Source organism: Gopherus evgoodei, chromosome 4 (assembly GCF_007399415.2).
Source record: "Gopherus evgoodei ecotype Sinaloan lineage chromosome 4, rGopEvg1_v1.p, whole genome shotgun sequence".
Taxonomy (NCBI): domain Eukaryota; kingdom Metazoa; phylum Chordata; order Testudines; family Testudinidae; genus Gopherus; species Gopherus evgoodei.
The window spans coordinates 69,459,680-69,475,995 of NC_044325.1; the positions used below are offsets into that span (position 1 = coordinate 69,459,680).

General features: G+C 43.7%; 1 protein-coding gene across 7 annotated transcripts in view; it reads right to left on the reverse strand.

Annotated features, from left to right (window-relative positions):
- SIPA1L1 (signal induced proliferation associated 1 like 1) overlaps positions 1 to 13,314 on the reverse strand; it is a 406,115-nt gene extending 392,801 nt beyond the window's left edge. For 6 of the 7 annotated variants that reach the window (XM_030559663.1, XM_030559661.1, XM_030559662.1 and 3 more), the window contains exons 1-2: positions 13,231 to 13,314; positions 12,237 to 12,300 (exon numbers count right to left, since the gene is read on the reverse strand). The gene's annotated coding sequence lies outside the window, so the exon portion shown is untranslated. Of the gene's footprint in view, positions 1 to 12,236; positions 13,202 to 13,230 lie in introns of those variants that run through there. The other variant, XM_030559658.1, reaches the window with a different exon arrangement.
- Positions 13,315 to 16,316: the final 3,002 nt, after the last annotated feature.

Consider the following 16,316-nt stretch of genomic DNA (forward strand, 5'->3'; position numbering starts at 1 on the left):
TAAAATGTTTAAGAAGCTTCATTTAAAATTAAATTAAAATGCAGAGCCCCCCGGACCAGTGGCCAACACCCGGGCAGTGTGAGTGCCACTGAAAATCAGCTCATGCGCCACCTTTGGCATGCGTGCCATAGCTTGCCTACCCCTGATCTACACTAACATTTTTTGCAGAAATGTACTACCATCACCAGGCTGCATCACTGGTGATAGCAATAGCTCTAGTATAAGAAGGCACGTGTTTTAGCCATTACGTCATCTAATCATACTAAGAAAAGGCCTATGTGAAACTGTGGGTGTAACGGTTCTACTATATGCCAAGGCCTAGCAATCCCATTGTGTTCTTTGCAGCGGGGGAGGGGGAGGAGCATTCCCCTACCTCTCTGTTTCTTCTGGTTGGTTTTCCTCATCCCTCCTCTCACTCTCCAAGGGGGAACCACAGAGCAACCGGGGGAAGGCATCTCTTTAGCCTCATCTCTTCTTCCTTTACACCCTCTCTCTGGATGATCTGTTCAGCTCACATAGTTTCAACTAGCATATTTACACAAATGATTTAAAAAATCTCCTCTTCTACTCCTGGAATACAGCAAAACCCACATTACCCTCCAACAAGACCCAAATATCAGTTTCTCCACTCTCTTATGTTGGATGTTCTATCAACTTTAACTTAGCATGGCCAAAGCTAAACTCCTGATCTTTCCACCAAAACTCTCTTTACTCTCCACTTCATCATTATTAACAAGATAATCTTCCCAATCTCTCAGGCCTATAACTTTGTGATCACATTTGACTCTTCTATTTCAGTTGCTACATACATTCAGGCTGTGTCCAAATCTCATCTCATCTCTTCTTGTTCCAAAAGATTTCTAAGATCTCATCTTTTCTTTCTCTAGACCAGTGGTGCCCAAACTTTTACTGTCACACCCCCCACTTAGCAGTAACAGAATCTATTTATGCCTTCCCACCCCCAAATTACTGCACAGTTGGCTCAGCAGAGGAGATTGGGCTGAAGACAGAACAGGGGGCTGAACTGGGGAAGGAGGAGGAGGAACTGGGGTTAGAGGCAGAGCTGGCCTGGAGACAGAGAGGGAATGAGCCAGACCTGGGCTGGCAATGGAGCAGAGGGTAGCGTGGAGCTGTGGCTGTGGCCAGAATTGGGCAGAGGGCAGAGTGTAGCTGTGGCTGGAGCCAGAGCTGTGGTGGCAGTGGGATGGAGTGGAGCTACAGCTGGGGATGGAGCAGGGAGTGGAGTGGAGCTGTGGATGCGGCTGGAGCAGAGCTACAGCCCCATGGGGGCTAGCCTGGGCCCTGCTGCACCCTCCACATCCCCTTAGGGGGGTATGCCCCACAGTTTGGAGATCACAGACAAAATTCTCTTCACCTCCTGTTTTCATTACCACTTCCAGTTTCCTTAACACCCATATTTCCACTCTCCAATCCACTCAAAACACAGCTGCAAAAATAATTTCCTTGACTTCTCACTCTCTCCCTGGATACCCCTCTTTCACCACATCAACTTGAAGCTTCTTCTCCTCATGAAAGCCCTCTACAACTGTTCTTCTCCCTAATTCTCTGCTTGTTTCTTAAAGCATCATGCATGCCCCAATCTGCCCAAGATGCTGGTCTCAACTGACCATCTGTCAGCTTCCCACACAAACATCTCTTTCCACAGTGCCCCTTACATCCTCTCCCTGAATTTGTTTGTAAGGTGACTGTCTTCTCTATCTTTAAATCTCCTACCCTTCTGCTTTGACATCCATGAGAAAAATCAATCAATTACTAAAGGCCAGGCTAAAAAGTCATTGGAAATACTTGACACTTACAACAAATACAAATTTGCAATTTTAAAAATCATAAATACCCAAAATCTCTTCCCCTTCCAATCCTGCACAGGGTTATTTGTCTTCTTTAGTTGTACATTTATTGATGATGGGTCTGTATGTGATCAATCTTACTTGTGCACTACAGAAATTCAATTACTATAAATAATAGTAGTCAATGAAAAGACCAAAGTCTAACTTTCATATTTCCCCCCCCCATTTTGCACAGATGGTCTGAAATAAGTATTTGTTCTTCCAGTTTTCAGAAAACTGTATACCGTATCAGGTGCTGAGCAAGCTGAAGAGCACGTCCACAATGGGTGCTCTCTTGTCCTTGACAGGAATAAACCTGTTGGCAGTTTAAGATAAATATCTCCCTGTAAGTAATGAGATGCTGAAATTAAACACATTAAAAGAAAGGAATAAAATGGTAGCTGTCCAAGTACAAAAATTGCAAAATGTCCTTTCAGCTGCTTCTAGTGTGAAAGCATTCACTTGTAAATATTGGGGTTTGACCGAACTGGCAGTCAACATATAATGCTTTTTTGACTAGTTACATTTTACCAAACCAGTGTTTCTAACTAGGATGGACTGAATCTTGTCATAAATGAGTTACCTGTTCATTGCTATTCACTTATTTTAATAGTCATTTTAAGTTACCACTCAGTTTAAAAATCTTGACCGCATCAACATTTATGTGAATGATTAAATCCATAATATCCATTTTATTGTCACAAACAGATAATTCCTTTAGCATTGGGGGGAGAGGGGAGAAAGGTTAGTCTCCCTTTTCATTTAGCCTAGTATACTGGTGGTTCTTTAAAATTCTCTTTTCACATCTGAAAGTAAACACTTGTACCACAGTGCTCATATTAAAGGATGTCATGACAGTGTTATTAAACGACAAACAAATCTAAGTAGGTTTAAAGATTAAGGGTTTGACTACAGGAGTGAGTTATTCTGCAATAAATTAAGATGTGAATTTAAAGCAGAATAGCAATTCTCCAATATCTTCCTGTGTGGACACTCTGGCTATGGCTACACTAGAGAGTTTACACAGGCACAGCTGCATTGAGAGAGCTCTCCCATTGACTTAATTAATCCACCCACAACTCTCCCATCGACTTAATTACTGCCACCCATAGCGGCAGCAGCTATGTCGGCAGGAGAAGCTCTCCCGCCGACATAGCACTGTCCACACCGGCGTTTAGGTCGCTGTAATATGTCTCTCAGGGAGGTGGCTTATTCACACACTGAGCGACATAAGTTATACCAACGTAAGTGGTAGTTTAAACATATCCTCTTTTTCAGGAATTAGAGTGCCATTTTCCAAGTTAGCTTAATCTGCTTCAAAACTAAACTAAACTAAAATGGAAAAAGACACTCAATCCTGAATAAAGTGCATCCACATGGGGAGTTATTCCCTAACAACTATTGCAGTCAATTTCCCGATGTAGACAAGCCTTTAATAAAGCCAAAAAAAAAACACACCCCATCTTTTCATCTTAGGAAAAAACATACAATTCCTTTCTAATTAACAGAAGCATTAGTGTTTTAATAAAGATCACCTCTACTTTTTCTGTATGATACCTGCAGTGAAGATATAACACTGACTTTTTGACATCACAGTAACTTCCATGGAAACAAAGCTATGTCAAATATAGGCTGATGATTTCACTGCAGGAGGCAGCAGAAAACCTAGTGGGACAGTTAGGAAGACAGCCTTATTCAGACATGACCTTTTTCAATAACTGGAGAGGGAAAATGCAAGAACAAGAACTGGCAAAGTCAATTGCTTTCTTTCTCTGCCTTCACAAGTTTGCTTTAGGCTGAAAGTTGTTCTCTAGGTTTCATTCTTTGCTCAAGTTGCTGAAAACCATGAACAGTAATATAATGGTCTACTTTAGAGATTCTTAAACTTGTTTGTACCGCAACCCCATTCTAAAAACAAAAATTACTACTCGACCCTGGGGGGCGGGGACCAAAGCCTGAGCTTACCCAAACCCGGCCGCCACGGGGAGAGGTGGAGGGGGGCAGCCGGCCGCCAAAGACCGAGCCCCAAAGACAGAGCCCCACTGCCCTGAGCAAGGAGAGAGGAAGGCACTCAAAACCCAAGGGGTTCAGTCCCAGGCAAGGGGCCTGAAACCTGAGCCCTGCTGCTCAGGGCTTCAGCTTCAGACTCAGACCCGGGCGCCAGCAAGTCTAACGCCAACCCTTGCAACTCCATTAAAATGGGGTCAGGACCCCAAAGTCTGAGAACCACTGGTCTACTTTTTAGAAAAAAAAATCACCAAAATATGTACAACAAAAGGTTTAGCCAACTTCAGAACTGAAACTACAATAATATTGCTAATGTAATGTATTATGTAAAAGATACATACTAATTTATGAAGTCAAGTAGTTTTGAGGTTTGTTTTGTTTTTTAAGGGATTAGAATATTAAACATATAAAACTGGTAGAATTATTCAGTCCTTCAGCATAGCCTAGAAGCTAAAAATCCAATTTATTCTTTCAAAAGTATGCATTTAATGCTAGAAGCCTGGATTGTATTCAGCAGAAACCTGGCAGGCCCACTCACATTTACTCTGCAAAGCAGTATCCACTTACATGAGACATGTACAAATATCTCCTTTGCCACCATCCTATTAAACAGTTCCATGCAAATATAGGTTAATTAAAAGGACTAAAGAGAAGGGGAAATATCGAGTCCAAACAGTGTTGCTCTTTAACTGAGTACTTCACTCTTACAATCTAAAGAATTCAGACTGCAAATTCAGTAAAGAAGTGTAGTCTTGAACAAGACAACAAGATACACTTACCTGTGATCAAATTAAAATAATTCTTTTCCTGTGAAGTGGCAGTCTTAGTTATTATATGAATCTGTAAAAAATAAAATATCTATTTGCACTGAGACAATACCTCTCAAAAAAGTCTTTACCAGTTGGAATTTACTTTTCCACATTCTCAGGGGCATATAAATTATTATTTGTTGTCCCCTAATTTCTAATTTTTTTTTAAACTGGTACACTAGGTTTCGCCTTTGTAATGCAACAGCAAGTGAAGTTTGCTTTATTCCGCAAGCATCAGCTCTTCAGAAGTTTGAGAGTTCACTTTATTGCACCATTCAAAGACAAACATTTAAAAACGTGATGTTTTATTATTGGCCTCTTACAGAAAAGTGTGTAGGTCCTAAGGTATCAGTGGATAAGAGAAATCAGGTTTTCTGCCACAGAGGTCTGAAACTTCACAGCCATAATTAAAGCACATGGATAGCCACTGATGACACTGCTGATATCCCAAGCCAAAAAAAAACACCACCACACACAAAATGGACTAAACATGGAAAGAGTACAAAACATTTTAGCTACTCAGAATTACAGCTACACAAAAAGTTTGCTACCAAGATGCTTTGGATTTTTTTAAAAGACAGCTAAGAAATTCCTACAACTACCACTTCATAATTTAGTGCTTACTTTTTCCGTCATTTATTTGAACCAGAGATATTGGAAAAAGTTGTAAGTTGAAAAACACATTCTTTTTTAAATACTTGCTACAAAAAGTCTAAGATTTGCGCTATATACTTCAGGTGACTATATGAAATACAAAGAGATGATTCTTTTACACTAAAGCATGGAAGTACAATCTGCAATGTGTTATTTTAAGACTTAGAAACAAAACAGGGCATAAAGTAAACAACAAATATATTTTAATTTCAAAAACAAAAACTTAAAAGTTTTTCAGTATTATGTCAAAACTAGGTAGTTACTGGACAGAAGAGCGACATGTATTTTTTGTACATGTTTTCGTCAAGCAACGTGTCACCTCTTGCAACCATTAGCTGTACTTGGCTATGCAACAAAGTAGGCAACAGATGTGAAGCGAGATGTTTGCTTACTTTCCTGGCTGAAGGAAAGATACTATTAAAACTGACACTGCAATACCAACAGGCAGCGACTATGTTTCAATGGAAAATAACTCTTCTTAAACAGATTCGAAAGACAACTTTTCCTTATAGAGGCCCTCAATTTCTACTACAGTTAGCACTTCATACCAAGACAAAACAAAAGAAATCAACAAGAAGAATAAACTGGTTTAAAGGCAAATGTGTTGTGTGACAGTAATATATACATCAGTTATCAATACTTAAAAGCCAACAGATGGGATTTTCCCCATGATCTATTTGATTTGAAAACTTTACATTTTCAAACCTCTGAAATAGTCTTTAACATCTGTGAGGTAAATGTTATCCCAATTTTACAGATGGGAAAACTAAAACAGAGCGGATAATTCTGTGCCCAAAGCCACTTAAGGAGTCTATCTTAGAGCTGGGATTACAATTTGGAATTCCTGTCTCACAGTTCTATGCAATAATCAGATGCTGTTCTGAAAGTACACACACAAAACATATCTCAACACAAAAATAATCCAGATAATTTATACACAGACAAGTTGTCTTACAGAATCTTGCATTTTCCAGGACTACGATAATAAGTCTGTCAGTAACAAACAGCCACATACAACTCTATGGCTGATACTTATCATTCTAGTATCTGAAACAGGCATTTAAGTTTCAAAAGTACTATGAACAGAAGGAGCAAGGATGAATTTTGATCTAACCAAACAGAAAACTACAGGGGTTTTATATATTCAGATCTCTTTGTAACCGCAGTAAGAAGTATCATCCATTAGTGATTATGAAAATCACCAATTGCAGAGATTTTTAATTAATTAAATTTGCTCTATTCAAATGAAGTTCTCTTTAGGAACATTCACACAAAGAAAACAAAAATCTTCAGAACAACTAAGCTAAAGTTACACTAATCAAAACATGCTCATGGTAGATCCCAATCCAGAGTTTGAAAATCCCACTTGTCTACTTGTATTAAAAAGAGGAAGCTGAACAAAAAGAGCCAAACTCATTAACTTCTGCAGAATTTAAGCTTCCATGTTAAAAAGAAAAAAAAAAAAAAGAGTATCTAGCCCTTATGTTAATGTAGATACCTTTCCAAATGTAAGCCAATACAGGATTCTCTTCCTGTGCCCACAAAGGACTCCAGTGTCTCTGCAGCTACTCATAGGTCTCCCAACTCAGTGGTTCTCAACCAGGAGTCTGGGACCGCAAGCAGGTTTCAGGGGGGCCACCAAGCAGAGCCAGCACTAGACTCCCCGGGGCCGAGGGTAGAAAGCCGAAGCCCCATTGCCTGGGACTGAAGCCAAAGTCTGAGCAATGTAGCTTTGGCAGAGCCCTGTAGCATAGGGCCCCAGGCCGTTGCCCAGCTTGCTACCCCTTAATGCCAGCCTTGGCTTTTATATGCAGAAAACCAGTTACTGTGGCACAAATGGGCCATGGGAGTTTTTATAGCATCTTGAAAAAGCACCTCAGAAAGAAAAAGATTGAGAACCCCTGTCCCAACTGACACCAAAGTATAAGACTGCTATCTAGAACCCATGGGTAGAACTGAAACTGCTATGCATCATGTTAGTTTTATAAAGCAACTGCTTAAAAAAGCTAGAACCAGTCTGAGGCACTAAAATATTGCTACTCAAACTCACTGACAGTTATATAGTCCCATTGCCATTTTTAGCAGCACCCTCAAGATACAATATTTAGGCATCCATCTAGCACGTGTAAGGTAAAGTGTACAAGCTCTCGCCCAAACAGTTTGGGGTTTTTTATTTTAAATAAAAACAAGAACCACCACAACCTTTCACATCTCATAAGATACCACTTTAAACAAATTCATCTTAACGTCCATCGTTAGAAATTTAAAATGAATTCACTGATATATTAAGATTAACCTATTTAAAATTTCCCATTTACAGAGATCTATTTGAAGTCAAGCCAGTGAGTCATATCTCCCTGGAAACATAGACCATGGAACAATCTAACATGTATTTTTTCCTGCTAACAAAAAGGATATTTAACGTATGATTAGTTTTAAATGCAGAATAGTCCAGTGCTAAAGGAATAACAGATTGGGGTTTGTACACCTTTTAACGAAGAAGCTTTAGGCAAAGTCTCTCAAAACCTGGAAATGAATGTGGGCAGTTTTCTGGATAGCAGGTAACTTGAAATTAGTGGAAGTCTATTTTCATACTAGATACTATACAGAAATAACAAGGCAAGCTCTCTTCAGGAAGAGGAATTCCAGAACAGTAAAGCCTCCATCCTGCCTTCTGATAGACAGTGCAGAGCACTGGAAAAAGTTCAGGTATTGAACATGTGAACAAAAGAAGAATAATCTCAACACTGATTTCAAAGAAAATAAAGCAAAGACACAAAGATATTATGGAATTATCATACAAACGTTTAAAAAATTAATCATGTTAACATGTAGCCAAACAAACACCAACATAAAATATTGTTTCCAACAAACCAACATGCAGGTTCAATCAGAATATTTTTAAAGCACTGGAAATAACATTAGAAAGTCAACCAATCTGTGTGATCAAAATTTTGATGAGGGCAATGGTGCAACTGTTTCCACACCACAGTGGGTGGGATACCCTGGATTTCCAACCAGTAGCACAAAGAACTGAAATAGCTAGCAGCAAACCCCTTATTGAAGGGATTAAACTATTAATATGGAGAAAACTGTGCTTTTTTCCTCTATACAATCAATACACTATAGTATAATACAGAAAGCGGATACAAAAGAGTGAAATGGGCCTCAACTCTTACATATGCTACAGTAACTTGTGAGTTTTCTCAGTGGCTTGTCCTTTTTTCACTTGGCTTTCTTTCCTCTGTTTGCAAGAATCTGATCTTCCTGAATCAAATTCTCAAAGGAGAACAAAAACAGAATTAAATAACTGTTTTGGTAAGATAAAATATATGTTCAGTAATAGTAGAGTCTACAATTCTGCAAATACAAGTGTCAGATATATAGCTGAGAAATATTAGTAAGACTGAGGCCATGTCTACATCTAAAATTTTGCAGCGCTGGTTGTTACAGCTGTATTAGTACAGCTGTATAGGGCCAGCGCTGCAGAGTGGCCACACTTACAGCAACCAGCGCTGCAAGTGGTGTTAGATGTGGCCACACTGCAGCGCTGTTGGGCGGCTTCAAGGGGGGTTCCGGGACCGAGAGAGCAAACCGGGAAAGGAAACCAGCTTCGCCGCGGTTTGCTCTCTCGGTCCCGGAGCCAGCCAGCAAACCGCAGGGAAGGAGACCTGCTTGCTCGGGGTTCCGGGACCGAGAGAGCAAACCGGGAACGCCGCGGTTTGCTCTCTCGGTCCCGGAGCCAGCCAGCAAACCGCGGGGAAGGAGACCTGCTTGCTCGGGGTTCCGGGACCGAGAGAGCAAACCGGGAACGCCGCGGTTTGCTCTCTCGGTCCCGGAGCCAGCCAGCTAACCGCGGGGAAGGAGACCTGCTTGCTCGGGGTTCCGGGACCGAGAGAGCAAACCGGGAACGCCGCGGTTTGCTCTCTCGGTCCCGGAGCCAGCCAGCAAACCGCGGGGAAGGAGACCTGCTTGCTCGGGGTTCCGGGACCGAGAGAGCAAACCGGGAACGCCGCGGTTTGCTCTCTCGGTCCCGGAGCCAGCCAGCAAACCGCGGGGAAGGAGACCTGCTTGCTCGGGGTTCCGGGACCGAGAGAGCAAACCGCGGCAAAGCTGGTTTCCTTTCCCGGTTTGCTCTCTCGGTCCCGGAACCCCGAGCAAGCAGGTCTCCTTCCCCGCGGTTTGCTGGCTGGCTCCGGGACCGAGAGAGCAAACCGCGGCGTTCCCGGTTTGCTCTCTCGGTCCCGGAACCCCGAGCAAGCAGGTCTCCTTCCCTGCGGTTTGCTGGCTGGCTCCGGGACCGAGAGAGCAAACCGGGAAAGGAAACCAGCTTGATTACCAGAGGCTTCCTCCTTCCACGGAGGTCAAGAAAAGCGCTGGTGAGTGTCTACATTGCATTACCAGCGCTGGATCACCAGCGCTGGATCCTCTACACCCGAGACAAAACGGGAGTACGGCCAGCGCTGCAAACAGGGAGTTGCAGCGCTGGTGATGCCCTGCAGATGTGGACACTCTCAAAGTTGCAGCGCTGTAACTCCCTCACCAGCGCTGCAACTTTCTGATGTAGACAAGCCCTGAGAAGAGAAGTTACATTAGAATGCAAACAAAGTTCTTGAGATACCATAGGCAAGAGAGTTCACAGACAAGGAAAAACCTCTCGGTTAGTCTGAAGACATGGGGAATGGAGGTAAGATTTTCAGACACATGATCAAAATGGACTTAACACAACAGCTACAAAAATGAAGAAAGTAATACAGACATTTGCTAGACCAAGAGGGACAAACAGAAAAAAGAGCAGAAAAAAAGAAAATCATAAACAAAGAAGTGATGATCGGACATGTTAAGGCAGAAATAGTAAAGACCAATGAAGAATACAGCAGTGCACAAATCCCAATTAAAATTTCATTTCCATTCTCTATTTCAGTTATTTCCCTCTTAGACTTATTTATTCTGATGCTCACATCTACACCTGCTAGCAGTCACAAACTCCCACCTTTGTGCAGATTCCTACATTCAAGTCACAGCTAGTCACCCCATTTTGCTTGTCACTTTGCAATATAAGAGGTTCACTTCACCATAATTGTTAACCTTGTATTTCCATCTCAACTAGTAATACTAACAACTGAACACAAATTAACAGCAGTAGCACCTACTCAATGCATTGCTGAGCAACATACTAAGTGCATTTTCCTTAATCAACTGATCATGTGTAAGCCAGTTACACAGGCAACTTAAAAATTTTTCTGTTCCTAATGATCTATCATTATGAAGATAGACATTATTTGAATAATGAATTCAAAGCATGTAATTCTGACACTTCTGCTTCCTGAACTCTATGAAGGCTCCCATTAAAAAAAACTAACTAAAAAAGGAAATGCAATGTGTTTTTTTATATTACCAGCAAAAAATCTCAAATTCCCACATTGTGTTTCTGACTTAATGACTGGTATGACATCTGATGGCCTAAGGCATGAAAGCTTTTTCAGTGAAATACAATTTTTAAACCATTTATTTGAGACTTCTAATGCAAACTTTTGCTTCATTATTTCCACTTTTCTGATCCTCCCCAAAAGGAGGGGGGAAAGGAGCTCAATGAAACCTTCTAAATAGAAAAATAATAACCAATATTTCTATCAAAAAAGATGACAATTACATGTTATTCAATCAACACTTATGCTGTCTACAAGCAAATGTTATGGAAAAAAATTCTATTTTCTCCTTAGAAAATTGCTCTAGGATTTACACTTAAGAAAGTTAACACTTAACACCCATGTAGCATTCACAATGGTCAAGGGTCTGAGTCAGAGTTTCATCATGAAAGGATTGCTTTCTAGAGGAAACACCAATCTAAGTTTACCCAGATAGAGCTGGAATCTAATGAAATCTGACACCTTCCCCTCCCACCCACCCCCCAAAACAAATTTACATTGTATTATCAGCTAAGGACACAGCTCACAGATACACTTAGGCCAGCATGTATTAAGGGATTTATTAAAAACAGCATTACTGAAATATTCAGTGCAGAAACTATTTTAAAGAAATCTTGTGAGCAATACTGCTCGAAGAAATGCACACACACATTTTAGAAAAAAAATCTTCTCCATGTAAAAAGTCACACACACGCAGTAGTCAAGGTTACACAAGGAGATTTTCCTTTAAGTTGAGCAATTCGCTTTTTGTACTGCAGCTTTATCAGAAATGAATAGGTGCACTCCTCATTAAATGAACATAATCAACCTTATGATTGGTCAGTGTATGTGTACACTTTATGCATGAAAAGATATACAGTGAGGAATTCAATGTCACTAGTTTTGAAAATATAAAATGGAAAAGAGTGAAGAATGAGGATGAAGTCTGCCCCCTCCTCTTCTCTCTCTTTACCTGGTTTTCCTCAAACACAAACACAGCACCTACTTTGTTCCATGAGATCCACTTTAAGGTATCCCCTGTATTTCACTTCTCCAGACTTCAAGGAAAGAAATTAACCACCTCCAAACATTTCATTCCTCCATTCCCTTCCCAACAATATAAACATTTAGATTATCAGCACTGCCTTCAAATGAGCTAATCATCATCATTACTGTGGTGTCAAGACAACTACAAAGCAAAGCTGGCTTTTAACAAAACAAAAAAAAAAAAAGAGTAATGCTATTTGTGTACTTATAGCATCAAATAACTCACTCCTTATAGTGGAAACAGCCTTATAATCTGATTATTTTCCCCTCCCCTACTCCCTCAAAAGAAGGGATGTGTCTCTCTGACTTCATTTAAGAGATTTCTTTTTTTGGTATTTAATCTGTTTTATTGATTTCATTAAATAGTGTATGCAGCACTATAAGTAATGGGTACATTCCCTAACACATCATTGCCTATTGCCATTTCAGAACAACCTGTGCCTTGGTTCACTTAAAGAACTTACCCCCTTTTCCTTTCTTCCCCTCCTTGGAACCGTTCAGAGCCGTTCCCACTCAACGTTCCCCTTCCTAAAGAGAAAAAACGCACATACACAAAAGCCATCACTACTGCACCTCCTCCTTCCACCAGAACCTCCTTCGGTTTTGTTCACGGGGGAAAAATACCATGGGGGTGGGGGGCGGACAAGTCCATGTCACTTTTTTGCTGAAAAAGGAGGTATCCAAGGAGCAGCAGCAGAAGGTGGGGGGTAGAAAAGCCAAGTTAATATTGCGGCTTCTCCTTCCCTTGCTTAAGTTGGGGGCAGGGTAACTGAGTGTGAGGAATCCTTATGTCCAACCCCTTCTTCTTCCTCCTCCTTATGCCTCATCGGAAATCAGCTCCAGTCAGAGCCCCTGGCCCCAGGACTTTTCCCCCAGGTTGTCTTGGAGCTGTTAAAGCCGTGCAGGGAGGGCTGAGAAACAGCGACCTTATCCCCACATAGAATCAATACATCAGCGCTCCACCTCCCCCACAAAAATCTGGGGGGAGAGCAAAAGACAGAGAGATGGGGTGCAAGGGCATGCTCTTCGCGGGATCAGTGCCACGCAAGGCTCGAGGGCTCCCCACAGACACACGGCAGTTTTGGGGGTCAGGGTCGAACTGACCCCGCGATGGGCGAAGGAGATAAAGAGATTAAATTAAGAGGCGAGGAGGGGTCTCTCCTCATGAGTGGCCAGTTCTCTCCAGGACCCTCCCCACCACTGAACTCTGGAGACTGCGGAGGAGGCGGATTTCGATTGGGAAGGGGGCCGGCCGGTCTGATCTGGTCTGGTCTGTCTGCTCACGATCAGCTCCATTCACTCTCCCCCAGGCTCGGGAAGGGGAAAGGGGCGCCCCTCTCCAGCTCAGGACGAGCTCCACGCAGGGCCCCCCTCCCCAGGCTACGGGCTGCGGGACGAGGAGGGTGTCCTGCCCCCGCAGGCTCCGCGCTACCTGCCGAGCTCCCGCACTGAACTCACCCAACAAAGTTGCTGCGGCTGCTGCAGAATCCTCCGCGCTGCGCTCCCTCCCCAGCTCCCGGGATGAGCTCACCCCGGCGCCTGCTCCGCCCGCTGCCAGAGGAGCTCTCGCGAGAGGGGGGGAGGGGAACAGACTTCCTGCAGTTACTATAACAACGGCCAAGCGCTGGGCCTAGCGGAGTGGTTGTAACCTGCGCAGGACAGGGGTGTGTGTCTATAGCTCCGGGGCTCGCCAGACCACCCCGGGAGCACGTGGGGACCGTTTACCCCCCACTTCGGCGAGAAAAGCCCGCGCAACGGGCGCCCGAGGTGGGATGAGACCGTAGGGTCCCGGGCTTCAGCCCGCCGAGTTGGCCACGGAGAGGCCCTTACAGTCCGGATTTCGGGGAGGAGCGCACAGGTGGCAGAGCGGGGGCGTTACACCAGGTAGTCAACAGCAGTGTGCGTTAGGGACGCGCACAGGGCCCTTCGGGGGCTGCCACGGGCTTTCACCGCGCTGGGTCAATCTGAATGTATGTTTTGTTTAAAAAGAAAAAAAACCCTTGGGCTCCCCATCCTTGAGTAATAGGGAAACCACCTTTGAAATTCACCTTCCTCCCCCTCCCCAGGGCAAACCCCATGCATCCCCAACCACAGGGCAACTCCACCCCACCCCGCCCCCAACAGCTAGTAGAGAGCTCACACAGCGATTAGATTGGTATGATCGCACCCAGGGCCGTCCTTAGGATTTATGGTGCCCTAGGCGGGATTATTAAACTGGTGCCCCTGTGCCTGTCTTGCTCTTAGCAACACAAACATAAGCTTACAGTATTGGAAAACTTGCCACAGGCATGTTACTAAAACCAGTTTAACTTAATTAAGCACACTGTAATACTGATGAACTAACACTAAAAAGTCACACTATAGAAAAAATTCTGATTTGACAGAATGATGCAAATAATATATTTTTTTAAATTTGTCAACATTTTATTGGAAATTTATATGAAGAGGTATTGAAACAAGGATTAGTTTTTAATTAAAAGCAATCTTTCTGGCTTTTTTGGCTGTAAAATCAGTAATAATGTCATCGTATGACAAAGACAAAGTGATGTCTTGTTCGATTGTAAGAATAGCAAGACCAGTCAAGGTTCCTGACTCATTGTAGAGTGCAGATAGTTTTTAATGAGCTTTAGTTTTGAGAAACTCTATTCTCCTGATGCTACTGTTACAGGAATTGTCAGTAGAATATGAGTGGCAAGTTTGCTGGTATGAATAAACTGTACAATGTCCATCACTGATTTTGCATGTGGCAACAACTCAGTTCTTCGTACAGTTCAAGTCCATTTAAATCAAAATGATCACCATGCTTCAGGAGGCTCTGTAGGTCAGGGATCCACAATGTGGTGCCCGCGGGTGCCATGGCGCCCACAGGGGCTTCTCAGTGCACCCACATACTGGCCGGAGGACGAGCATCTGCAGAAATGTCGCCGAAATTCGGTGGCATTTTGGCGCCAATGCCTCTGGATGACACTGCTTGCCGTCGAATTTAGGCAGCATTTCTGTGGATGCTCGTCCACCACCACAGTCCTTTGTCTGGCGCACGCCAGACGAAAAAGGTTGGTGACCACTGTTCTAGGTTCTTGCACTTTGTCATTAGTTGCTCTTGTTTTCCTATTTCGTTGAATTTAGTCCCACTCAGCCTGCTGCCAGCTGAGTGAATAGAACCCCAGGCCGACAGCGGGTTGAGTGGCTCAGCTGGGGTCTCAGCCGCCGGCCTGCTCAGCCTGCTGCCAGCCTGGGGTTCCTTGGGGGTCTCCAGGCCAGCAGCGGGTGCTGAGTGGGGCTGGCAGCTGGGACCCTGAGTGGCAATGGGGCAGCAGCCGGAATCCCAGAGCAGCGGCGGGCTGAGCCATTCAGCCCACCACTGCATGTCATCAAAAATCAGCTCATGTACCACCTTTGGCACATGTGCCGTAGGTTGCCGACCCCTGCTCTATACGCTAGTAAGGAGATGAGCATATTACAGTTGTTGGAGGGTTCTATTTAGCAGTAACAGGCTATAGGAAAGTCAGTCAACATTTTTTGTTTCTCTGATGAAAACTGGCCCACTCCCTTCCCCATTCCAAAATTGTCACAAATAATTGTCAACAACTTAATTTTCTGTTTTGGGCTAAGATATTGATTTTAAAAAATATATATATTGAAATTGAATTCAGGATTCTTAGCAAGCATTTTTAGCAAAAAAATTTGCTCAATGACAATCAAAATGGCAACACAGTACTGCTTTCATGCTTGGCTCACCCCCCGAGCCTGCTGGTTCAACAGCTGCAGTAGAAGAGGAGAGGTGGAAAACTGCAGGACCCCAAAATCCACATCTTGGGGTGCAGAGCGGCAACAGCAGCAGCAAATCCTCAGGTCTGATCACACACCAATGGGCACCACCGCCAGCTCAACGGACCATGGTGAAGTTAGCACAGCAGCTGATCTCAGGGACGGGGCACCCATGGAGCCACAGCAGCTCATCCTGTCCTGTGCAGCTCCCCCTGGATGAGATGGATCACTGCCAGTCCGGGGGAGAGATGCACTCCCCAGCTAGGGTGACCAGATCCAGATGTCCTGATTTTATAGGGCCAGTCTCGATATTTGGGGCTTTGTCTTATATAGGCACCAATTACCCCCACCTAGGGTGACCAGACCGCAAGTATGAAAAATCAGGATGGCAGGTGGGGTGCAATAGGAGCCTATATAAGAAAAAGACCCAACATATGGGACTGTCTCTATAAAAGTGGTCCATCTGCTCACCCTACCGCAACCCCCTGTCCTGATTTTTCGCATATGCTATCTGGCTATCCCCAGCCCAGCCATGTGTGACCATTCCAATCCTGGCTGCCTGCAAGGAAGTGAGTCACTTTCACTGTCATTCCTCAGCAGGTAGGCAGCCAGCCTCACCTCCACCCCAGCACCTCACCCAACACAGCCCTGACAGCCCTCACGCCAGGGGAAAGAGTCACACTCACAGGTGAGCATAGGCAGCAAGTTTGTATAATTTTTGGTGGTGCCCAAAATGGTGGTGCCTGCCCCCCTCCCCCCCGCTGTTGCCCTGTAAG